The sequence below is a fragment of the Eupeodes corollae genome, chromosome 2 (genome assembly GCF_945859685.1).
Source record: "Eupeodes corollae chromosome 2, idEupCoro1.1, whole genome shotgun sequence".
In the NCBI taxonomy this organism is placed as follows: Eukaryota; Metazoa; Arthropoda; class Insecta; order Diptera; family Syrphidae; genus Eupeodes; species Eupeodes corollae.
This window is the reverse complement of record NC_079148.1, coordinates 147,269,431-147,297,001: the sequence shown is the minus strand read 5'-3', so window position 1 is coordinate 147,297,001 and position 27,571 is coordinate 147,269,431. Positions and strand designations below refer to the sequence as shown.

General features: G+C 30.7%; 1 protein-coding gene across 3 annotated transcripts in view; it reads right to left on the bottom strand.

Annotated features, from left to right (window-relative positions):
- LOC129944417 (uncharacterized) overlaps nt 1-27,571 on the bottom strand; it is a 270,811-nt gene that overhangs the window by 146,827 nt on the left and 96,413 nt on the right. The gene's annotated exons all lie outside the window — the stretch shown is intronic.

Sequence of the window (27,571 nt, the reverse complement as noted above, 5' to 3'; positions counted from 1 at the left end):
ACAAAAGCAACAACAAAAGAAAAACAGAAAATAAAAATTGGATACCTATATTCCACCGCAATAGATCCTGGAAAGAATAAAAATGACAAGAGCACAACATCACCAAGCCTGAGTCGAGTGTCGTCAAATCTATCTAAATGGGTATGAATCTTTAATGGCAGCAAATGTGTTGAGTTAGACATATCAAACGAACGTCGTCGTCGCGTCGACGTCGTCCTTCGTACATATTAGTGTACCGCCAGCCGCCACCACCACCGTGCGTCGTTGTTTGGTAAGGAATATTTAAGGACATTATCCGATATTCAAGCCATGTTATATATAGTTTCCTATGTTAACCATCAGAACAAGAACCAACAATCAAATATAGAAACCGCACATCCTCTCGATGTTGTTATACAGGACCTCATACGTAGTCTCGTTCGCGTTGCTTTGTTTTAACAGGACTATATTGGTGCCACTTTGCCACAAGATTCCAGAAACAGATTCCATTAGTCCTGATCCTATTTCTCCAATTATTTTGTTCACATCGCTTATTGTATCAGTGTCCTGTCTCTTTATTTTTTGGGTGGATTTTGCGTTGGATGGGTGGGTGTCCTTTCTCCCAATCCCTCTCTCTCTCTCTCTGTCTATTTTTTATTATAATCGGTTCTTTCTACGATTATCCTTGTGTCCGGTTCCGCAAGAAATACGAAGCTATATATGGAAATAGGTACATTTCTTCTTCTGGGGGGTGTATATACGAGTATAGCTCCCATTTTAGGTGGCAAGGATATAACCATGAACATGAAACAGAAACCGGACCTTTGCGACGACATAAATTTGCATTTTTGCTGCTATAGCAGCGATAGCAGTAAGGACGCTATTCGTAGGAGCTAAAGCAACACCAGAGCAATATGCGTAGCTTAGCGAAAAGGACTACGACTAGGACAGACCATACCTAGGACTATGAGTATAATAAATGAGGGAGAGGATCTAAAGGAGAGATTTATTCTTGAACCTTTTGTGAGCTTTTATATGCTCACGAATCCTTAAAAGTAATTTTTGGCAATTGTTTATTTAATGCCGCAGCAGCAGTGAGAGTGCCTTAATTTATGCATGAGGTCAATAACACTCAACAGGAGGAAGGGGAATAATTTCCGCATGCAAAACGAAAAACCAAATTGCGTCCTTCGTATATAGTCGTCCTCGACGTAGTCCTTATTGTTGAAGTTGTTGTTATTGCTTTTTTTCTACCGTCTCGTCGCGTTGCGTTGCGCTGTTCGTTTTCGAGTCATTGTTCAAATTGGGCCCATTATTGTTGTGTTGCTGTTGGGGGTGTGCGGCTGCGGGGCTTGGTGATGCTCGTTAATTGGATTCGAAGCACATGCGAATCTGGAAAATGTATTTTCCGCCATAAAAATGAATAATCTACCATTATCTGGTTGAAGTTATAAATTTGATTTTTATTGAGTTAAATGAGGCAACAAGATGTGACACCAAAACTTTATTTATATGACGATGATGATGAGGATGAGGATGATGATGACGAGGACGAACGCACATATTTTTTTAATGCTCTTATTCTTTTTCTCGTAAAAATTTTGATGATGAAAAAAAAGGATATTTTCATTATCTCGCAAGGATAACACACTCTGAGATACACACACAGACACACATACAAGACTTTTACTTTGATTTAGTTGTTGATAATTTGTTAAACAAAGCCTACGAAATTGGCAATTCCAGGAAACACATTTCTCTATATTTATGTATAAACGTATAAACAATTTAATGTGCATAATAGCCTCCTTTGGCAAATATAAAGGCTTTGATATTTGATAATCTATTTTACACCATCATTTTGTAAGTAATTTTATTGTTGTATATATACGAATGTGTTGTAATGTGAATAGATGTGCCAAATATTGTAAACAAATTAATATGTACACACATGATATACATTTCTAGAGATAGAATGATTATTGGTTTTTAGGGGGTTAACAGGGCTGGATTAGGTTTGAATTGATTTTCGAATGAATCGAACTAATTTTATTTCTTAGTTTCAAAATTTAAGATCTAAGTTTCAAAGTCTTTTTGCCAAAAGAGTTTAAAACCTGGCCAATTGTGAATCGACAACTACTCTGTTGCTTTTATTTTTGTAGACTTTTAGGCAGCGGAATTACATCTCCAGTTCTTCCGTACGCACTTCTAAATGTTGTTGAAGAAGAACTTGATAAATTGATGGGTTTTTTATGGGTTGGTTTATGCGCTTCAATATAAAAACTGAAAGGTGTGTGAACTTCGTATGATATGCATCAGGATAAGTTGAGAATATCATATTTGCTTGATTTTTCCAAAGCCTTTGAAAGAGTTAATCACGACATTTTGTATATTAAACTGAATCTGTACTTCGGCTTCAGTAGAAGATCGTTAAACTTAATTAAAAACTTTTTATTAAACCGCACTCAGAAAACAAAAGTTTCTGATTCAATGATTGTACTTGTTGGTGTTCCACAAGGTTTAATTTTTGGTCCTATGTTATTTTGAATTTTCAGTTTTTAGTTTCTCATTTAATATCTTTATGCCGGGGATGTTCAATTGTCGACCATTTAACTTGAAACAAAACTTCACCTGTAGAGTAATGAAGATCTTTCAGAAATCTTTAATTGGTCATTGTGCAATGACCTTATGGTCAATCTGAACAAGTCACAGATCGTTACGAAGGGTGATTTTTAAGCTATTATTTTACTGGCAATACTGGTTTCAACAGCTGACGCACGTTTTGTGTTCTGTTTCACTGTCAAACATCGTAAGTTTGGTCTATAATTTAACCTCGAATCCTCTACAATCGAACAACGCTTGCAAATTATTGAATTTCGTTATCAAAATGCTCTTTTAAAAAAGTTCATCGCTCGTCTTCCATTTTATGGTCCACTTTTTTACCAAAAAATTGTGTTCAGGTAACGTAATTAAACAGAATTATTGATCAAATTAATATCATCCAGAAGCACTTCAAAAAAATCACAGTTTGGTGCGGTTTATAGGCTGGTGGTATCATTGGACCGTGCTTCTTTAAAGATGATGCGAATCGTAACTTAACGGCGAATGGTTAACGCTACCGTGAGATGATATAAAACTTTATTTGCCCAAAATGCAAGAGCTTGACTTGCATGACATGTAGTTACAACAAGACAGTGCCACATGCCACACAGTGAACGTGAACATTTTATTTCACGTTGTGGACCGGTCAATTGGCAGCCTAGATCGTGTGATTTAACGCCTTTAGATTTTTTTTTGTGAGGCTATGTTAAGACTCATGTCTATACAGACAAGTCCGCTTCTATTGACGTATTGAACAACAACATTGAAAAATGGAGTAAGCGGATGGACCAAGCGCAGTCGAGCTCAACATTTGCATAAAATAATCTTCAAAAATTAAAATATATGGAACATACTATCGATTCAAAAAAGATTGTACGCATTTTTTTGAATCCAATGTGTTTTTTTTTTAACTTTTCTATAGTTTTTAAAAAGTCACCCTTTAACAGTCTTCCTTAGACCGGTCTAGCCCGAAACTATTGAATACTTGGAGGACAGGAAAACATTCGACGCTTAATTACCGATATACATAATGCAACAAATGATGGAAAAGATCATTTAAAATTTTGGTCCCTAATTTAAACTACATCTGAGGTCATATAACATAAATCGTATTTAAATGCAATGCCGAAAAATTATCCTTCCAATAAATGTATGAATTTCAAATGAATTCAAAAATATCATCATAGTTTTATACCATTTTTAAAATGTCTGATTCTAAAATCACACCCTTTATCTAGTTGGGTAATAGGCTTTTTCTACCAAGTCCAAAACCCGGTTTTTGTTAAATAATCGGTTTTGGCCGAAAACCGACATCAAAAACTCAAGTTTTCCCATACATTTCTGGTAAACAACAAGTTTTCGTAAACCAGAAGTTAAATATAGAACCTCTCGAAAACTAGTAGCAAGTCAAAGTTAAACAAAACAAACAAACCTTTTGAAACATTCAGCGCTTAAATTAATGTAAACAAAACAGCTGATGGCTGCTGTCAAAATAAACATTTCATTTTGGTCGTGGTCAGTAATATTATTTTTACAATTTTCTTACAAAAAGTTTTTTATTTACAAAATATCGAAGAGTAAAAAAGGAAACTTTGGGTCTGCGTGGCAACAGAAAAAATTGTGGGAAAATTTGCCAATGTCGAGAATAAAAGATCCGGTGACTATTTGCGGCACTAGCGGTTCTTTATGATCCTCCAGAGTTTTAAACGCTCTTTGTTAATAGAGGAATCGGAATTCAATATGGCTACTGTTTTGCCGACCCCAAGGACGAGGAAGACTTGTTCATAGCTATCACCCCTTGGTGGACAGCGATGCCAACATCAAGAAGATCATTAATGCTTTATGCAAGCCAGGCGAGTCCTCAAAGGAAGAAACCAAAGAGATATTCATGGAGTGTGGTTTTGGTACGAATCTGGAACTAGGAATTGACCTTTTCTGCTTCGGCCATAAAAACCTATCGTTCAGAATCTTCTCAACCCCGCCTATAAGTTGCTCGGATGGCCACAATATATGCCAATTCTGAAGGCACATTTGGCCAACAGAAGCAGAAGCCATAAAAGCTTACTATTTTGTATTGAATTTGTTGTGAAAGAAGAAAAAAATGTTTTAAATAAAATTTTTAACTTACCACAGGAAGTTATTGTAATGGGTCCGATTTGTCAAATTGAAAATTTTGAAATTTCTTAACGTTTCAAGGTCCCTAGAGTCGAAATAAAATATTTTTAGAAAGAGGTCTGTGCGTGAGTGTGTACGTACTTTCGTACGTCCGTACATTCGTACAGATAATAAGGCAGAAAGATGAAGAAAGGGCTCTCAAGAAAATTGCGTGGGTGGTTTTTTTACCATAGCCGTTTGAAAAAAAGGTGAACATTTTGGTCAACCCTAAATATCTTACGAACCAAAAACGCTAGAGACTTGAATTAAATTTTATATAATAAATTGTAACGTGATACCGAAGAAATGTATTTAAAAAAAATCCATTCAACGGTTTTTTTTATAAATCAAAAAATCTGAAAAAAAATGTGTCACCTCCAAAATTTTACGACTAAAATATGATTTCATCTCCAAAACAATTTTGCGAAACGAAGAATAATGTTTTTGCCATCTGAAACAATTTTGAGAAAAATCGAATTGATAGTTTTTTTTATAAAAAATAAAAATATAAACAATACATTACTCAAAGTTGGTAAAAATCGAATATCGATTCAAATATCTTTTTAGAAACTTGAAATTTAGGCTTTAATTTTATTTTATCTTATAAGAAATATTGTTTTAAACATTTTGAAAAATGTTGAGAAAAGTCGGAGTGACTGTTTTTTTTTACAAAAAATTAAAACCTAAAAAAAAATTAAGAAAGTTGGTAAAAATTGATTTTCGACTCAAATATCTTTTCAAAAATTTGAAATATTGGCTTAAAAATAATTTTGTCTTATAAGAAATATTGTTTTTAATATTCTGAAAAATGTTGAGAAAAATCGGATTGACAGTTTTCTTACAAAAAATAAAAACCTAAAATAAAAGTTGGTAAAAATTGATTTTCAACTCAAATATCTTTTCAAAACTTTGAGATATTGCCTTAAAACTTATTTTATTTCACAGAAAATATTGTTTTAGATTTTCAGTAATTTTTATATTAAAACCCAACAGTCCGTTTGTTCATTAAAAATAAAATCTACAAAAAATATTACGCTAATTTGGTAAAATTTATACGAGTACATATAGACAAACTTTTAAGCAAGACAAATCGACAGACGGGATGGGAAGTTATCAGTGTGGGTCGCATCCCAGCCTCTTTTTTTATTGTAATAGTTTTGTTTGTTGTTGAATGTATGATATATTTTCTAGACAATAAGCTTCTCCTTATTGCCTTAGTGGATTGTTTGGACCGGTTGAAGTGAGCTAAGAGCATAGCTGCAGCCAAGTGAGCTTGTAGTTCTTGTTGGTTCATGTCGTGAGCCCATTCCAGCCGTGTCCGAAAACTTCAGTTGAAACTTTTTTTCTAGACGAGCTTGTGTTACGTTAAAATCAATTTAGTTTGGTTAGAATTCATTTTATTTTTACAAGCAATTTCAGAAGAAAGAAACTTTTTATTCAAACATTTTTTCATCAATACAAAATTTGACAGCCGGTGCTAAACAAATTTAAATATCAAATTAAAACGTGTTAATGTTCGGTGTGAACAATTTTCGGCAAAAAGTTTTCGAAAACCCTGTTTTGGGTTTGGTGTAAGAACCCTATTAGGCAAAGTTATTGGTAATGTATTTTTATGGAAGCTTTGGCGCTGTACTGTGAACTTTTGACCAAATTTTGGCTTTGAAGACCATATCCAAAAATTTCTATAAATGTCTGCTTTTAACAATATCAAAATGTATCTTCAGAAATTCATTAAACTTTACGAAAAATTGATTTGGAACACTTCAGAGTCTGTTTGGAACTGCAACAATATATACAACATTTTTTAAACTGGAATCCCACAAGACTCCATTATCAGTCCTATTCTTTTTTTCCTTTTGATAGAAGATGTATCGTTTTTACTACAATTTTAAATTAATAGGCTTTTGGATTATTACACCACTCGAGACTTAAAATTGACACTTCAAAAATTAAAAATTGAGCTCAAATATCTGGGTGTGATGTAATTTTACAATCTTAAATTGCGATTAGATTTAAAATATCATAAAGGAAAACATTCCAATTAAATTAATGTGGTCGAAGTTTGAAAGCAACAAAAATTCATCTGGATCCAGAAGTCTGTATATAAAGATAGATCAATCTCTGCTTTATAGGAAAAAAGACTAAAAACAATGTTGAAACTTTAAATGTCTTTTTTTAAATTGTTAAAACTAATTCACGTCAAATTTTAGGCACGCTTCTGGTCGCTAAAATCACACAATCAAGTTTTACATTTTTTTGTGGATAAAAAAATTCGAATCTCTTTAAAAATGCTTAAAACAACCAAAAACATTTGTTTTTGAAAGTCTTATTTAAAACACAATATATTCCTTAGCAATCAGTTGTATGATGATTTTGCAAAGTTAAAAATCATTTTCTTAGGTTAGAAATTCTAATTTATTATGAGCCTTCATTGGATTTATATAGAGTTTTAGAAATTTTGTATTTAACGCTTTCGTAGTTTTAGATACGTGTTGGCGTTTAGTCTAAAACTATCAAATAAAATTTAAGTAAGTCGCGTTTTCAAAATTATTTGTAAATTATTTTTCAACAACCTTATAAGATAACTTTGTTAAGACGACGAATTTGACACGTAAACAAAAATGATGATACTTTCAAGCCGTTTCTTCCTTTGTCAAGAAAAGTTCAGCTTATCACATAGGTAAACTCTTAAAACTCAAAAAGTTTTTTTTTTTGTAAATTTTATATTATATTAAAAATACAAATTTGGAAAGCCGTCACAACATTATTTGAAAAATTACTTTCTAAATTAAAAAAAGCATCATAGTTGTGTCAAAATTCAAATTTGTTTAACTTTTTGTTAAAATCCGATCCTGTTGTTAGTGCAAATACATTCCTTTGATCCTTACTCGTATAGTTTCTCCTGCATTTGCTTATGGTTCAGCCACAACAAGGTGAGAACTATGATACCTCTACAACACATAAGTATAGTCTACAAAATTTAGTGTTCAAATATTAAAACTAAAAAAAATAAACAATGCTTTCTAGAGAAATAAACTCTAGACTAAGGCAAGGATATAATAGAGAGAAATTTAGTATTAAGGTAGTGTATTGTATAAAATGAAAATACTACACATATACAAATATACAAACAAAAAACATACATCTGCAAAAGAATTATATGCATGGCATAGTCTTGGTGAAGGTAGGTACTTATTTTGTGCCAGGATAATGAAACCCGCAGGATTGTCTGCCAAGTGCGCCATTTGTTCAATGGTGGTAAGATCTACATACCTTACGTTCCCATATTCATATGTACTGTATATAGGTATATTAAACTTTAAGGACTAAATACGTTAAGGAAGGCATTGCACTATACACCTATACGAGAACACATATTAAAGTTTAGTTTTGTATACTTGAAATTGAACTCAAAGAGTGAACTTTTATACTCTACTTAATAGAAAAAGGGGATTCTTAGTTTTATAGGACCACATAAAAAGGACCTGTTTCTCTATGAACTCTAAACTGAACATAAATAGCTTTGAAGTGTTAATATTTAAGTTTTAGAACCATTTGCTTGAAGTGAAATAAAAGTGCCTGGATGATAATATAAAACTCAAAAACTAAATGATGATATGGTTAAGCATAAAATTGAAGAAAAATAAAGTCTAACACCTTGGGTTCTTTATGTGGGCCATATGTATGTGCATGAGGAATGAAATTGTTTGATAAAAAGGAAAAATAAATTAGTTTGGGTCTTTTAGTTTATGATTTTAACATAAGAATACTTCTACATGAATGCGAGAAGGTGCTTAAAAAGTGCATTAAATTTATAAATTGTAAGGAGAAAATTGAAAAGCAGCGAACATTTTTAATGCGCTAAAAATAGGAAAATATTTTTCGAAGGATAAATCTGGAGTACTGTATAAATGAATTAAACAAAGTGACCATGATTCAAACAACTTAAAAAATTAGAAAACTTGTCGGAAATGTTAAAATTTAACTTAAAAAGTGAATTTTGTATTATAAAGTCTAAAAATGTTGTCATTAGAATAATTTGAATGCAAAATACAAATTATTTAAACTAATGCAATTTTAATGCTTAGTAATCAAAAATTCATTACGGAAAAATTAAACATTTCTGGTATTAAAATAAGCTGATGCGAAATGAAATTAAAATCATTTTTTTTATTTCGATTGTAGGATTTTGTTAAAAAATTGTAAAAATTAAAAAATCAACAATCACTTTTGTTTTTATATAAATAAAAATCTAAATTGGTAAAAACTTATGTTCAATTCGAATATTTCAAGAACAGATGAAAGTATTGTCTTCGAAATGATTACATTTGGAGTGGTTTTTTAGCACAGCTATCCGTATCCACAGTGGGAGCTTCCATGTATTACCAATACAACACTTGAACTTAAACTTTAACTCAAATCTTTCATTTTTTCGAGTATTGATACTTGATCAGAGAAAAATTGAATTTCTTAGGTCGGATAAATCAAAGAGGCTCGAAGGCTTTCTTCGAAGAGTTCAACGCACTTGCAATGCGTTTTTTTATTTAAGTGTATTAACTTCCCATAGAAAGTTATTGTAATGGGTCCGATTTGTCAAATTGAAAATTTTTACATTTCTCGACGTTTCAAGGTCCCTAGAGTCGAAATAAAAGATTTTTAGAAAAATGTCTGTGCGTGTGTGTGTACATACGTTCATGGGTCCGTACGTTCACGACGTTCTTTTCGTCTATAATAGCTCAGATAATAAGGCAGAAAGATGCAGAAAGGGCTCTCTAAAAAATTGTGTGGGTGGTTTTTTTACGAGTTTGAAAAAAAGGTGACAATTTTGGTTAACAATAAATATCTTACGAATCAAAAACACTATAGAATTGAATTAAATTTTAGATAATATATTGTAACGTGATATCAAAGAAGTATTTTTTCGAAAAAAAAAATCCATTTAACGGTTTTTTTTTTTTAAATCAAAAAAACTGAGAAAACAAAATTTGTCACCTCCAAAATTTTACGATTAAAATATGATTTCATCTCCAAAAAACGAAGAATAATGTTTTTGACATCTGATAAAATTTCGAAAAATCGAATTGACAGTTTTTTTTTTATAAAAAATAAAAATTAAAAAAAAAAGTTTACCCAAAGTTGGTAAAAATTGAATATCGATACAAATATCTTTTCAAAAACTTGAAATTTAGGCTTAAAACTTATTTTATCTTATAAGAAATATTGTTTTCAACATTTTGAAAAATGTTGAGAAAAATCGAATTGACAGTTTTTTTACAAAAAATAAAAACCTTAAAAAAAAATTCATAAAAAATGGTAAAAATTGATTTTCGACTGAAATATCTTTTCAAAACTTTGAGATATTGGCTTTAATTTACTTTAATCTTTCAAAAAATATTGTTGTCAACATTCAGTAAAATTTTGAAAAAAGTCGAATCAACATTTTTTTTTTACAAAAAATTAAAAACCAAACAAAATTAACAAAAGTTGGTAAAAAAGATTTTCGACTCAAATATCTTTTCAAAAATTTGAGATAATAGCTTCTCACTAATTTTTTCTTATAATAAATATATATTTCAACATAAGGAAAAATTTTGAGAAAAATTGAATTGACCGTTTTTTTTACAAACAATTAAAACCTAAAAAATAATTAATAAAATTTGGTAAAAATTGATTTTCGACTCAAATATCTTTTCAAAACTTTGAAATATTGGCTTCAGTTTAATTTTATCTTATAAGAAATATTGTTTTCCACATTCAATAAAATTTTGAAAAAAAATCGAATAGACAGTTTTATTACAAAAAAAAAAACTCAAAAAAAAAAACAATACTAAAACTTGGTAAAAATTTACTTTCGACTCGAATATCTTTTCAAAAATTGTAGATATTGGCTTAAAACTACTTTTATCTTTCAAAAAATATTGTTGTTAACATTCAGTCAAATTTTGAAAAAAATCAAATTGCCAGTTTTTTTTACAAAAAATAAAACTCTAAAAAACAAAAACAATACTAAAACTTGGTAAAAATTTACTTTCGACTCAAATAGCTTTTCAAAAATTAAAAAGATTGGCTTCAAACTTATTTTATTTCACAGAAAATATTGTTTTCGATATTCAGTAATTTTTTTATTAAAGTCCATCAGTCCGTTTTTTCATAAGAAATAAAATTTAATGTTAAAACCTGAACTATGAGGAATGTTCTTCAATAAATAAGAAGTATTGCCATTTAATGCCCTAAAACTGTATATTCAAAAATATGTACTCTCTGAAAAATCACCTTCACAAAAATGAGCTTGTAAATTGTTTTGTGAGAAATTTTAAATGGCCTTGTCCTTGCGACTCAAATTCGAGCCAACGACGAATCTTCAAAAATAAGTTAAGAAAGATTTCTGATTTCTCAAACAGTTGATTTACATAAGTGTAATATTATCCTTAAGTGGTTTTCGAGGTTAAATCTTGAAGTTTCTTAAGATATATTATTTTAAATTAAAATGGATAAGGTTAGCTGCTTAGAAATTAAATACAAAACTTGTTAAGGATTTGTTAATTTTTGTAGTTTTCAAGCGACAAAACATCTGAAATAATATTCTGCTGACGATTACAATTCTTGTGTTTCCAACTTAAAACAAGATTTTACCATAGAGTGGAAAACTTAATGAATTTCACTTTTAAGGCCAAAACCAAGAGCAAGGACGATAAAAGTTCGTACTACATACATGGCTGGGAAACTATATGGCAGATGTTATATTTTATAAAGGGGGGAATTTAAAACCTTGAGGGAATATATTGACGTTTTGAGAAATCTACTTTAACCTCCCTCAAGGATCAAAAAGCGCCCAAAGTACATACACTACACATGTCATTTTAACATCATAATATGTTACGTTGGTTGTGTAGTTTAGGTATCTCTATACGAATAACGACATAAAACCGTTATTTTGTAAAATATATAGTTCACATCATGTGAAGGTTTTCCCAGTGCTGTGATGTTGTCGCGAATATGTATGTATGGTACGAGCCAATTCGTATGTCTGTATTTTGTATGTAAATTTTGTAAACTTACAAATCGCTGATGTGGATAAAGTCTTGGAGGAACTTTTGTTCAAGTTAAGCTCTGATGCCTTTTAGCTGCATATGCGATGTGTAAATTTCTTCTTTTTATTGGGCTTTAGTAAGTGTATAAGGTATTTTCTTAAATTGTTTATCTGTATGCAACAAGATGTTGGATATAATATTGTAATGCCACATGTTATGTTAATGGGCATTAAATTTATGTACCCTTCCTATCTATCGACGATATACAACAAAGCTGATATTGAGACGAGTTTTATTGGATTCGTAAGGTATAAGTTTTAAAGTGTATAGATTGCCATATTGAAAATTTAGAGTCATTCTGAAAATTGATGAATTTCAAGGAAATGCCTTATAGTTGAGGATTAAGCATTTCCAAAACATTTATTTGAAAGTATAGTAAGAGCCCGGTTATTGACGTCATTTAAGTCAATACTTGACATTTGACAGATCCTGAAAAAAAATCCCACCAAAATCAATTTGACACCCACCATCTTTTCGTTGATCTTAACCCCCGTATATGGTATTATCTTCAAAGACGAATTGTATTAAGCCATGTAAAGTTTTTACAGAATGACTATTCAGAATTCGGGACACTTAGGGTTGAAAACTACTTAACCGATCTATTTTATGTAAAAAAAGAGGCTGGGATGCGACCCACACTGATAACTTCCCATCCCGTCTGTCGATTTGTCTTGCTTAAAAGTTTGTCTTTATGTACTCGTATCAATTTTTACCAAATTTGGGTACTCTTTTTGTAGATTTTATTTTTATATGAAAAAACGGACTGTTCGATTTTTATATAAAAATTACTGAATATCGAAAACAATATTTTCTGTGAAATAAAATAAATTTCAAGCCAATATTTTTAAGTTTTGAAAAGCTATTTGAGTCGAAAGTAAATTTTTACGAAGTTTTAGTATTATTTTTTTTTTTTGAGTTTTATTTTTTGTAACAAAAACTGTCAATTCGATTTTTTTTAAATTTTAACAACAATATTTCTTATGAGATAAAATTACTTTAAAGCCAATACTTAAAATTTTTAAAGAGATATTTGAGTCAAAACTCAATTTTTACCAACTTTTATACATTTTTTTTAGGTTTTTATTTTTTGTAAAAAAAATGTCAATTCGATTTTTTTCAAACTTTAACTGAATGTTGACAACAATATTTTTTGAAAGATAAAAGTAAATAAAAGCCAATATCTCTAAGTTTTTAAAAGATATTTGAGTCGAAAATACATTTTTACCAACTTTTATACATTTTTTTTAGGTTTTTATTTCTTGTAAAAAAAACTGTCAATTCGATTTTTTTCAAACTTTAATTGAAAGTTGACAGCAAGATTTTTTGAAAGATAAAAGTAAATTAAAGCCAATATCTCAAAGTTTTGAAAAGATATTTGAGTCGAAAATCAATTTTTACCAACTTTTATAAATTATATTTTTTAGGTTTTTATTTTTTGTAAAAAAACTATCAATTCGATTTTTTTCAAACTTTAATTGTATGTTGACAACAAGATTTTTTGGAAGATAAAAGATAATTAAAGCCAATATCTCAAAGGTTTGAAAAGATATTTGAGTCGAAAATCAATTTTTACCAACTTTTATAATTTTTTTTTTAGGTTTTTATTTTTTGTAAAAAAACTGTCAATTCGATTTTTTTCAAACTTTAACTGAATGTTGACAACAAGATTTTTTGAAAGATAAAAGTAAATAAAAGCCAATATCTCTAAGTTTTGAAAAGATATTTGAGTCGAAATTCAATTTTTAACAACTTTTATACATTTTTTTTTTAGGTTTTTATTTTATGTAAAAAAACTGTCAATTCGATTTTTTTTCAAACTTTAACTGAATGTTGACAACAAAATTTTTTGAAAGATAAAAGTAAATTAAAGCCAATATCTCTAAGTTTTTAAAAGATATTTGAGTCGAAAATACATTTTTACCAACTTTTATACATTTTTTTTAGGTTTTTATTTTTTGTAAAAAAAACTGTCAATTCGATTTTTTTCAAACTTTAATTGAATGTTGACAGCAAGATTTTTTGAAAGATAAAAGTAAATTAAAGCCAATATCTCAAAGTTTTGAAAAGATATTTGAGTCGAAAATCAATTTTTACCAACTTTTATAAATTATATTTTTTAGGTTTTTATTTTTTGTAAAAAAACTATCAATTCGATTTTTTTCAAACTTTAATTGTATGTTGACAACAAGATTTTTTGGAAGATAAAAGATAATTAAAGCCAATATCTCAAAGGTTTGAAAAGATATTTGAGTCGAAAATCAATTTTTACCAACTTTTATAATTTTTTTTTTAGGTTTTTATTTTTTGTAAAAAAACTGTCAATTCGATTTTTTTCAAACTTTAACTGAATGTTGACAACAAGATTTTTTGAAAGATAAAAGTAAATAAAAGCCAATATCTCTAAGTTTTGAAAAGATATTTGAGTCGAAAATCAATTTTTACCAACTTTTATACATTTTTTTTTTAGGTTTTTATTTTATGTAAAAAAACTGTCAATTCGATTTTTTTTCAAACTTTAACTGAATGTTGACAACAAAATTTTTTGAAAGATAAAAGTAAATTAAAGCCAATATCTCAAAGTTTTGAAAAGATATTCGAGTCGAAAATCAATTTTTACCATCTTTTATACATTTTTTTTTTAGGTTTTTATTTTTTGTAAAAAAAACTGTCAATTCGATTTTGCTCAAAATTTTTCAGAATGTTGAAAACAATATTTCTTATAAGATAAAATAAAATTGAATCCTTAATTTCAAGTTTTTGAAAAGATATTTGAATCGATATTCAATTTTTACGAACTTTGAATAATGTTTTTTTTTAGATTTTTATTTTTTATAAAAAAACTGTCAATTAGATTTTTCTCAAAATTTTATCAGATATCAAAAACATTATTCTTCGTTGCACAAAATTGTTTTAGAGATAAAATCATATTTCAGTCGTAAAATTTTGGAGGTGACAAATTTTTTTTTTTCAGTTTTATTGATTTAAAAAAAAACCGTTATATTGATTTTTTTCAAAAAATATACCTGTTTGGTATCACGTTACAATCTATTTTATAAAATTTAATTCAAGTCTCTAGCGTTTTTGGTTCGTAAGATATTTAGGGTTAACCAAAATTTTCACCATTTTTTCAAACTGCTATAGTAAAAAAACCACCCACGCAATTTTCTTGAGAGCCCTTTCTGCATCTTTCTGCCTTATTAGCTGTATAACAAAATTTATTTGAAGTCGATATCTCTTCTGGTTCTTGAGCTATGGACAACGAAAAAAAACGTCGCGAACGTACGGACGTACGGACGTACGGACGTACAAACGTACGTACACACGCACGCACAGACATCTTTCTAAAAATCTTTTATTTCGACTCTAGGGACCTTGAAACGTCGAGAAATGTCAAAATTTTCAATTTGACAAATCGGACCCATTACAATAACTTCCTATGGGAAGTTAAAAAGACTTAAGACAAGGTGATGTGACATTGACATAATCGGAATCAATGGGGCTTTTTTGAGTATTGAAACAGAAGAAGCAAAAATGCGGTAAGCGGTTAATGAGGGCATAACAAAGAACATTATATCATCAAGAAAGAATCTACAACACTGACGGACGTCTCGTCAAAACGTAACCATTGATAGACTTAATTTTGAGGTATTTAAGGATCTTGTCTACCTGGGCTTCACTATAAATGCAGAAAACAAGACTAGCGTAGCGCTGAGATCAAACAATGAATTGTTCTTTCTAACCATAGTTTTTTAGGGCTAAGAAATCAACCAAAGATCCTTGTCATACCCGTCCTGCTTTATGGCGCAGAAGCATGGACTATAACAAAAGTGGATGAAAACACCTTGGGTAGTTTTAAGAGAACAGTTCTACGGGTTATATACAGTCCCGTATGCATTTTTGGAAAACACATGCAATCCAATACTCTGGCCCGGAAAGTCTTTGAAACCACGTACACAAGACAGTTCAGTAGATTATGGTCGAGCATCAGGTGGCGTGACAAGTGGAAAGTAACCTCACCCAACTTGGAGTGCGAACTGAAGAACTCCAACTTGAGACCGATAACGATGGAGAAGTTTGTTGAGTTAGGCTTAGTTAACCAGGTCTGTAATACCACTTTAAGCAAGTAATTATTTTTATAAAAACCAATAATATTGAATCTAATACATTTAGTACATCTAATTTTGCAGGAAGGCCTGGAATGCCCATATTCGACGGACCAAATTTGGACATGACAAAAATTACGGCAAAAAATACTGCAATGTCCCAAAGGCTGTCAAAATCTTTGGTCATTTGTAAAAAACATGCCGAATTCTTCCTCTTCATCACTTCCTACGCTCGGTGTCAATGACCCTCCTTTTATTAGCTCTTTAGAGAAATTTAATCTCTTTGCTAGGCATTTCGCCGCCAATTCAACGCTACCAGTGAGTGTTATGACTCCGCCTGTCATCGAGTGCGTAAGTGATTCTATGGGGCCAATCTTTTTTTGCACTCGTACTGTGGCGAGAATCCTAAAAGATCTTTACATGCATAAATCCGCTGGTCCGAATGGTATCCCCGCTATGGTTCTGAAGAGGTGTTCTTCAACGCTGTCCTACTACTCAGGTCTCGTTCCGAGAGATGGTGTAAACTTGCATTTGTCCAGCCCAATCCCAAAAAAGGCAAATCTTCCTCAATCTCTAACTACCAATCGATTGCGCTTACATCCCTTCTTTACAAGGTCACGAAAACGCTGATTAATTATCAGCTCAAGAAATATCTTGAGAAATGGAAGCTTCTTAATGACCGTCAGTACGGCTTTCGAAGCAAGAGGTCCACTGGTGATCTCATGGTTCATCTCACCGAACAGTGGAGTAAATCTTTACATCGTTTTAGAGAAGGTAAGATTATTGCACTTGATATTTCAAAAGCATTTGATAGGGTTTGGCATCTGGCTCTCTTATTGAAAATGCTTGCTTTCGGGTTTCATGAATCCCTGCTTCATTGAATTAGTAATTACCTTTCTGATCGTTCAATATAAGTAGTATTAGATGGATTCAAGTCTGAAAACCATAAAATAAATGCTGGTGTGCCCCAGGGCTCTGTTCTATCTCCAACACTCTTTCTAATTTTTGTTAATGATCTTCTGTCTGCAACATCTAATCCAATACATTGTTTCGCTGACGATAGTACTCTTAGCTTTTCATATTCGTTTTCAGACTCACGTCCCTCTTCGGTGGAACTGCAACGACAAAATATGATAAGCTCATTCAATTCTGATATAAACAAAATTGTACAATGGGGGTTAAGAAACCAAGTGGAATTTATTGCTTCGGGAACCCAATGCTGTCTTGTATTACTAAAGCGAGATATACCCCCCTTTCCATTATTCATGGATGGCACCTGCATCGAGGAGACTAAACATCTCGATATTCTCGGTATGTGTGTCACCAACCACCTTTTGTGGAACGATCACATACACGATGTCTCCAAAAATACCTTCTGATCTGGCTGTTATCTACAAGACTTATATATACATCCAAAGCTTGAGTATCACTTCCATCTCTGGGCTGAACGTAGAACATTTACATTGATATCATCATAAGTTTATTTACTTCGCTTAAACATCGTCTTTAGGTTTCTTGTCTCACCCTCTTTTACCGTTATTTTGACGGTTTATGCTCAAGTGAAATAGCCAGTTGTATTCCTACCCTTAAACAGTTCAACCGTATTAATCGCGTTTCTGGGAATGCCATCAGTATACCCTCGAGTCCAACTTCGGCCGTACTGTCAAATACAGAGATTTGTTTTTTAGCTGTACTACGCGACGCGGAATGCCTTACCACAATCTGTTTCTTCTAGTCATTCCAATATTCAGGAATTCCAAAGCGATGTGCTCCGACATCTCCTTTTAAACCCTCTATCCTCTTTCTAGTGCTCATACTGCGCCTCTGCATAATAAGGGTAGTAATATCTCCTTGACTGCCAAATTGTTTTCTTATTTTAATGCTCCAATAAAATTTGAACTAAATTGCACTTAGAAATTATAGGACAGAAAGTAAGTGAAATGCACAAAGAATGTAGTACAACATTTTTGCACAATGTTTTAGATTAAGGACCAATGAAATATAGAAATTATGTCCTGTAAAATGTTTGTAACTAATTCTTTTTCCAATTTCATCTGTCCTCATTTCATGTAAAAGTCCTTAAGTTATGATAAATCCTTGAAGAAATTATTAAAAAAATATAATAATTGCTTCTAAGGTATCAATAACTCTCAAAGCCATTTGCATTAATGAATCTCTTTTCTATGTCAACTCTATCTTCTCTATTCATGCACGTAAAAGGGGTTGTTCCATAGAAGTCCTTATGCTTTATAGATGACACTCTCTTATTATGTTTAGGTATAGGTATTAAGTATACATTGAACATTATAAGCATTGAATTTTCATCCAGAAAATGAAATGAAATGATCCAAATCCCTAGTTGGTCACGCATTGTTTTCAATTTATGAAACGGCCTAGATTACACGAAATTATCACTCACCCGAAAACAAGGAGCGCAAAAACTGGTTCAATCACTTTTCACAATGCAAAACCATCGTCAGTGAGTGATAAAAGAGAAAGGGTTGGACGAAGGGAAGGAGGGGGGGGGAGCAAGGACTCCTGACAGCAATATGGACGATGACGACGACGACAACGAAAAAGGAAGTTCATACAGACATAATCGAAAAGAATATGGTGATGCTGATAGTATGACGCTATAAAGGACGATGATGATAGGACCAACAAAACTAAAGGACGATGGGATGCAATGCATCCATCGCATCGACCGACCCACAGACCTCTTTACATGAATGATGTGCAACTGCGCTCGCATTATGCAAACCATATTCTAAATGTAAGACCGCAAGTAGTTTACTATTATCCTCGTATCTCATCATAGAATATAATAGTGGAGTGATGGGGGGAGGTGCTGTGCCACATCCGCTTACCCATAGACACATAGATACAGACAGATGTGGAGAAGACCCTATGTCCTGCTTCCTGATGATCCATCCATCGTGATTACTTAGGTATACATACATTTATATACGAACGAGAAGTACCCCACATACATATATAGTTAAAATCTCCCTTCAATCGTTTTCAACTCACGGTTGCATAGCCTGCATAATGAATGTTGGTTGGCTCGAATCCAATCTGAGATTAAAATTCCCAAAACGATTCTCGAATGAGAAAGTAACCTTATGCTGGGAAACCACAGCCCGCCAACATTACCGCCACCACTGCCACAGTCACCGTCACCGTCATAGTTACCGTCATCACCATAGTCACCGCTGCAGCAGTATAGCACCCGCAGTTGCTCCCTTTTTAACCCCGCAAGTTTTGATGGTTAGTCTTCATCACCAGCACCAATAGATCCTTTCTAGAGCATCCCATCCGCCATCTGTATGATTTGGTTTTTTGGTGACTTTGGTGAAAAAAGGAATGAGATGATGTTGAGGATGCAATCGTAAAATAATAACAATTTCATTGATAAAGTTAATAATTTTTTAACATAAAATGGAAAATCCTAGAACTATCAATTATTGATTTCTTGACCTTACCTTTTCGTTTCAGAAACATATTACATTCGTACAGAATGGGGTTATAAGTACATAAGAGTATCCTTTACGAGAAATAAGGACTCTTAATTTTTGTATTTCGTATTATGTAATCATTATCCTTTAGGGATGTGTACTACTATACTTTTAGGAGGACATTAAGCCGTCCATCAATGCCACAACAAACAAGATTACTGTCTAATTGAAGTATTAGTTAGGTGTTCGTTCGTTTCGGTGAGTGGCTAAGTGAGTGGGTGGGTGGATGAAGGATGTGTTTATGGCTCACACAGATAGATTTCATTTATATATAGAACAGGGATGAAATGCGACAAAATTAAGTGAAATTAGAAAAATATAGAAAACATAAGAAAAAAAAAACTATCTTGATATTTGAAGATTATGTTCAAATTGTACTAGATTCACTACAAAAAAAAACATTTCTCCACCTCAATTAAACTTAATTTTGTTTCATTAGTTTTGGGTGAGCACTTAGCTCGAAAAGTTTTTATAATGAGACGTAATAGATTTTCCGAGTATACACTGATTTTACTATTATATTTGTACTAGAATATTTTGAGTATAATAATGATTAATTAGGTTTTAGATTAAACTGACTGAAAATAGTCACTTATTTTCTTAATCTGAGAAATTTGAATAACAAACATATTGTTTGTATAGTACCAGAATAATTGCAAAAGTCTATAAAATTATATTTTTTTCTTGTAAAATTCAGCTTCTTTATGAAATTAAATATAAAAAGCCTTTATAATTTATGTAATTTTATGTCCTACATATGAGTTCATCGATTAGAAAGAAAATAGTTCATTATGTAGTAGATCAATTTTAATAACTTCAAACACGTATTTGTGACATAATTTAATTTTATTTGTACATTTATTTTGATTTGCTTTAAATAATGTTATTAATGTAATAGATGTTCTTTGTACACTGAATTTATGTTTGTATTTGTACTAGACTAATTTTAAAAACGTGCGTTAAAGTCAAACTTGATAATATTACTTATGTTCGTTAAAAATCATTAATTAAAAAAGAGTTTGTTAATATTGTACTAGATACATCGAAAGGAACCGTGTGTCTTTGGATTTTCTGCAGACGTTTTGAAAACTTTCAATAATTTAATAGACTTATAAGAGAATATTCATAGATGTTTGATAAACTTTTGCTAAGTTGTTATTAATAATCAAGTCCAGAGCTTAAGCTATTTTTAAATAAATTTAAACCGAAGTTTAAGAAGCTTTCATAATGTATGTAATTTTATGTACTAGATCATTGTAATAGATCAATTTTAAAAACTTAAAACACGTATTTGTGACTTGATTTATTTAAATTCTTCTTGATTTTGATTTTCCATAGAAACTTTAAATAATGTTATTAATGTAATAGATTTTCTTTGTACACTGAATTTATGTTTGTATTTATACTAGACTAATTTTTAAACCTAAGTTAAAGTCAAACTTGATAATATTACTTATGTACGTTAAAATTCATTAATTAGAGAGGAGTTTGTTAATATTGTACTAGATATATTTTAAAAAACATCGAAAGGAAACGTGTGTCTTTTGATTTACTACAGAAGTTTTTAATACTTTTAACTATTTAATAGACAATTCATTTGAATTAAGCGACAACATATTTTAAGAATGATATCGTTTGGATAAAGAAACAGTCACATTTTTTAATATTATTATAATATTATACATCCAATTTTAGGAATGATAGCACAAAATAATAAGTTTAAAAATATAAAAGTATTGTTTTGCTTTGACCTGTCATTTAAAGTATAATTGTAGTAGAATACAACCTTAACCTGATGTTTTACTAAACACATCTGGCAAATTGACTATGAATTAGAGCTGTGTCTTTATTTAACCAACAAGCCATAAACTATAGATCAAGACTTTAGTAATTATCTATGATTACGCCCCTTAGACTATATTTCACATGATCATTTCTGTAGTGAGTTTTCTCTTACTTTTGAAGAAAGTACTATTCATCGAGTATATTACATTTAAATTTATAATTGTACTTATAGCATGATGATGATTTTTGTTTACTTATTTTAAGATTAAATTTGAGAAAATATAAGAAATATATTATATGTATTGTAGTAGATTAATTTAAAAAGCTCATACGATCACGTAAATGGATTAAATATAGTTCTTTTCGATAGCGTGGGATTAAAGAAGCTTTAATAATTTTATTTGACTTCGTTTCAAATTATCAATTAGCAAGGAAGTTTTTTAAATTGTACTAGACAAAAAGTAAAAAAAGAGTTGATAAAACCATGTATCTAGCTTAAATTATGTTCTTTTCACATTTAAGACACGAAAGAAATTGAATACTTTAATTTGTGTGTATTAAGAAGCACCTAATTAAAAGAAGTGTTATGCACTTTTGTTTGTGTTTGTACTAGATTATTTGAATCTTAATGAGGACTTATTTTTAGAAGTTTAATTTAACAAAAATAATGATTTTTTTTTCAATCTTAACATCACTGAGGAGATTAAAACATTATTTTGTACTAGATTATACAAAAATGTAGATTAAAATAAGGTTTAATTAAGGTCATTCTGTATATTTTTGAAATGCAGAATCTTTGATAGTTTAATTTGTGTTCGTTTTAAATTTCAAATTGAGAAGAGAGTTGATCATATTGTAATAAAATAGTAAAAACAAGTTGATAAAATCAAGTATATCAATTTAATGACGGTATTTTTTCAATGTGGATGCAATAAAAAGCACTTATAAGAAATATATTGGTACTAGATTTTTTTAATCATATTTTTAGAAGTTTTTTATTTAATTTACAAAAACAAATAATTTGTTTCATCCTCAATATGATTGAGAATTAAATATCAAGAATATTTTTGATTTTGTACTAGATTAAATTAAAAAGCTCTTTTTTGTCATACTTTTGAAATACAGAAACCTTAGCAATTTTACTAAGGATGGTTTCAAACCAATAATCTTTTTTCCAAGTACAGGAACCAAGAAGTCAAAACATGAATGTTTTGGGTTTGTATGTATACATTTTGAAGTTACTGTAGAATTTTTGATAATTTTAATTATGCAATAACTTTTTTCTGTACTAGATTATTTGAAGCATATTATTTAAGTCATTGAGATGCATAATATATGTAAATTATTTACGAAATGTAAGCTTTTGTTTAAATTTATAATACTCTTTTAAAACTTAAAAATTGTACTAGATTGCAGATACATATAAGAAGAGATTGTTAAAGACACTATTTTTGTAAAACAAAACTTGTTTTCAATTTAAAAAAACAAATATTTGAAATATAAGCAGAACATGTACACTATTCTGTGTTTTAAGTTTGTCAGAAAAGCGAATATATTGGGTTGGTGCCTTCCTTGAAGTTTCTATTTAACACATTTAAAGAAGTACTTAATTTACATATGTGGATAAGAAGGCTCCTTAGAGTAAAACATTAAAGTTTATTTATTTAGTTTAGTTTATGAAAACTAGAAGCGTGCTTTTGCATTTTAATTATTTTTCCCTTTTCCTGCTTAGAACTGAAAAACATTTTCAAAAAAGTACTAGATTTCATTAAAACAAAGCTCCAAATAAACAAATCTGAAAGTATTTTTTTTTTGTCTGAATTCCTTTGATAAACTTTCCATCCTAACCATAACCCGGTTAGAAGAAAAAGAATAACGGAGACAACAAAAAAGAAAACTTTTAATGATTTTCATCCCTGATGTCCTTTTTTTATATCCCGCACACTGGCCTGGCACTCTTTTTCTTCAACTCTCACTCAATATCTACTTATTGTGAGTCCTGACCATCATCCATCGGTTAGTTGGGAAAAGTTTAGTCCTACAAGTGGTGTTCGACTATGTGTGCATATCTTATCAGTAAATTACAGCTAAGTGCTAACAAAAGTCTTTTCTACTCGAACATGAATAGAGTCTACAAATAAAGACCAAACGAACAAGAAAAACAAAAAAACGGAAGAAAGAAAAAAAACAGAGTAGTGGAGGGAAGGATAATGGAAGAGTTTGGTTGATGGCGTTGAATGTGAGGTGAGTCCTGGGAGAGAGGACATTTTCTCATATTTACCCAAAAAAATATTCTTTTTTTTTCTTAATGAAAATGAAACTGCTTTTAGAGGTTTTTGCTTTGGCACTATGTTTCGTTGTTTTCCCATGATATAGGAACAAGAGGTCCTGCTGGTCTCTGCTTTATACTACTTACTCACCCATTATAGACACTTTTCAGTTTTCCCCAAACACAAACATAGTCATAAACTTTATAAATGGGTATAACTGTAGCTATAAACTTAAATCGTTGTATGCTGCTATGTCAGCATCTATTGTTATCTCGTCCTGGCAGCGATTGTTCTTTTACATATTCACCAAAAATGTTTGGCCTTTTTTTTTCTCTCGTCCTTGTTATATGTTATATGTTGCTGCTGTCCTTTCTTGATCCTGTATGTTTAACCACATTGAAGCTGGCGTATGGTGAAAAGGATCAAAATGGTGTCGTTTTCATTTAATATTTGATCAGGAAAAAAAGGACGAAAGGACGAAAAGAAGAAAGAGTAGAGAATATATGTGTATATATAACACCTTCGAAAATAAAAACCATATTGACTGACTTTTTAGAAGTGATTTTCCACAGCCACATATGAGAATTATGTATGTATGTATGTATATGGTATGCTATACAAAGTTATTGTTGTATAAGTTGATATAGGCAAAAACACAACATCAAGGGTGTGGAATAATTTTGAATAATTCTAACCATCTTTTAAGGCGTACACATAGTAGGTGTGTGTTTTGTGTGTGGTCTTTTTGGTATGGCCAGGAGCATTCCATGGAACTTTTTTGCTTGCCGCACATATTTATTAAGTTAACTGATATTTTTTTTTGTTCAAACAAAATTTTCTGTCTAAAGGCGGTAATTGAGGAGGGTTTAAGGGTTTAGTGTGGTTATTTGAAGCATATTCTAAATATTTTCGTTTTAAAAAGATTAAAAGGAAACAAGGGATTTTTTCGTTGAGGTTGATTTTTGCTGCTTTGGCTTTGTTTGTGTATACATAGGAAATTAATGTTGCGTATACGCCCAAGTGGACGTATATTAATTTTTAAATTTAAACGGTTTGGGAAGCATAAAAAATGTTGGGAAATAGTTTTAAATGTGGTTTTTCTGTGGGAATATTTGAAATAAGACACAAACATTTCAATATGATCAACGTTTATTGGAATTAGGATAAACAATGTATTGTTATTGGAGATATTTCATTTTATATTAATGGATGCATTGCAATACAATTTTATTAAAGTTTTTTGAATTTATTTTGTTATACGTTCTTAAGTGTCATCAGCAGCAATTTTTGTGTCCTTTCAATTTAAAATTAATGAAAACAAAATCAAATACAATTACTGATCTTAATTAAGCGTGGATATTTTACTTCTTTAAGGCCCACATTGTCACTCAAAATTTGTTCAATGATCCTTCTGATATTTATATTTCAACAAGGTCAGTGAGGTCTTAGAATGTCATTTAACTATTTTTTAGGACCAATTCTTTGATTTTTTTGGCGTTGATATTTTTAGTCACGACCTTCTTAACAGTCAAAAACTTTAGGTTTTCTGCAAAATGTTGAACATTTCGTCTACAGAACATTTCATTTTAAATAAAATAAATAAATGGTAAGAAAAAGAAAAATTCACTATTTAACGAGTTATTAAGTTTAAAAAAAATTTTAAATGTTTTATTTTTGACAAAAACTGTAAATAATAATAGCATTATTTAAGGAAAAGTTCGAATTGACACATTGACTACCACATTAGTCAATATGACCACGTAGTAAAACAAATTCGGATCCTATAATTGACAACAAAAATTGTTCTATTGACTATTGTGGTTATCGGCTGAAAATTGACCACCAAATAGTCAATTTGACTACCAAAATAGTCAATAGGATGACTTTTTTCGTTCTGTGGAGCCCCAAAGGTACTCAGGTATTATGTAGGTATCCCATTAAGATCCAGTAGAGATATAGACTTTTAATAAATTTTGCTTTACAGATTAAAATATCAACGATGCTGAAAGAAACTTCAACAAATTTAAGAATATTGAAGAAAAATGTGTTAGACATCCTGTAGAATAAAAAAAAGGAACAAATTCTACTAAACATCTGTAAAAAATTAATCAAGTGGAGTGATCATATATTTGACATTGCAAAATCTTAAAGTTTTCTACAACTATACAAGCAGTATTTTTACCACTTCTGATCTTGCTGTAAATAGTAGTAGTAAGTGTGATTTTTATTTACATTTATAAGAAGTAATTACATAGTTTGGTAGTTATTACAAAAGAGCATTGGCATGTGCCGTCAGCCGAAAAGAGAGCAATAATATTTCTTAATACAAATTATGAGTTAATTTAACGCAAAGTTTACATTAATAACAAATAGATAAACTAATACAATAAACATAAAAATGAATTATTTGATTATAAAATTAAAGGCAGAATCAAAAAGATTCGTTTATGATTTGATTTCGATATTTATAGGCAGTTTTGATGTAGCAGTAAAGAAGTGTCCAATTTTCGCCATTAAGAATACCATGAATTTCATCTCCATTAAGAGTATTTTTCTCCAGATTGATCTTCTGATTGAGTTTAAAATAGGACATATGCCAATAAAATGACATATGTCTTCTCTAGTTCTCATATTGCACAAGGTGCATTCCGTATTTTGCTCGCTTATATAGGGTACGTAATTAAGTCTGAGGAGTTTGCCTCTCGCTTTAAAGATAGTACTGATAACATCTAGACTATTCTGGTCATTAAAGTAATTATTTTTTCCCAGGAAATGGTTTAAAAGCTTATACGAGCTTCTTGTTTGACTTTGTTGACAATGTTCGATGAAAGCATTTCTAGCTGAGTGTTCAATTTTACTTAAAAGGGTTTGCAGGTTTATTCTTAAATAATCTTCATTTTCTAGTTGGAGTGGAACATCATGCTCTAGGCTCAGTCTTCTCCATTCCCAAAAAAAATTGTTCATTTCTGTTTTTGAGATGCAAAGCGATTTTATTTGTGAGGCGGTGTTTCAAGGTCTTTATTATATATGAAAAGTGTATATCAACAGTACATAAATACAGTGGAGGTAGACCAGTTTCGAGGTGCAACATGTACGTTGGTAAATTTTCTGGAAGTCTGAATATTCTTTTTAAGAAAAAACGTAAGAGTTTTTCTACTTCTTCAAACACGAGAATACCCCAAACTTGTGCCGCATAACACATAATTGATCTGACTACTGCCTCAAAAACTCTGTATTTTGGACTTGAAGCTATATTTCGATTGCAGAATACTGTTTTCCAATTACAGTTTATCGCGCGTTAGGATTCTTTAAGTTTTTCTCGTAAATGCATTTTGAATGATAGCGTTTGAGTAATCCAAACGCCAAGGTATTTATATTCCTTAAAAGTTTCCAGTTTTTCATTTCCCCAAGTCCAACTTTCATTCCTAGCAAGACGACCCGCCCCGTTTCGAAACACTATTACTATAGGTTCCACAGTTTGTAGTAACAATAAAGTTTATTTAATATGATCTGGAGCATGTTGGGAGATTCAGAGAGAACTACAATGTCATCAGCGTAGAGCAATATTTTTAAGGACATTCCATCAAAAAGAACTCCTCCCGGAAGAACCGTAACTAGATCGTCTAAATAAATTGAGAAGAGAAGTGGACTCAAGAGACATCCCTGCTTTACACCAGTTGTTGGTTCGCACCAATTTGAATGAATATTTAAATCCCAAACAGCCGACTTATTTACTTCGTAGAGTTTTTGAAAGATTCTTAACATTTCTGTTGAAACTCCAAGGTTGCTTAGTTTGAGAAATAGAGATCTTCAGTCTATGCAATCGAAAGCTGCCTTGAAGTCTACGAAGAACGCATACATTGTTTTTTCCTTTTTCCACATACATACGAGTAATACTTATTATAGAGAAGATATTATCTACTGTTGAGTACCCCTTGCGGAAGCCGACTTGAAATTCGCTTAACAGGTCATTATCGTTTATCCAGTCTGTTAAACGTTGAGGTAAGATGCCTGCGAAGATTTTCATGACAGTGTTTAAAAACGATATACCTCTGTAGTTACTGGGATTTTTT